Source organism: Vigna umbellata, chromosome 9 (assembly GCF_029865625.1).
Source record: "Vigna umbellata cultivar VRB3 chromosome 9, Vumbellata_1.0, whole genome shotgun sequence".
Lineage (NCBI taxonomy): Eukaryota > Viridiplantae > Streptophyta > Magnoliopsida > Fabales > Fabaceae > Vigna > Vigna umbellata.
The window spans coordinates 41,964,185-41,964,443 of NC_142173.1; positions in this window are offsets into that span (position 1 = coordinate 41,964,185).

Here is a 259-nt window from a genome sequence, read left to right on the forward strand (position 1 = left end):
GAAGTTTGTCCACTTCCTCCACTTCCTCCACCTCCTCCACTTCGTTCACTTCGCCAACTTTATCAACTTTCTCCACTTCCTCCACTTCCTCCACTTCCTCCACTTCTTCCACTTCCTCCACTTCCTCCACTTCCTCCACTTCCTCCACTTCGTCAACTTCGTCCACTTCCTCCACTTCATCCAGTTCTTCCACTTCCTCCTCTTCGTCCACATTCTCCACTTCGTCCACTTCCTCCCCTTCGTCAACTTCGTCCACTTA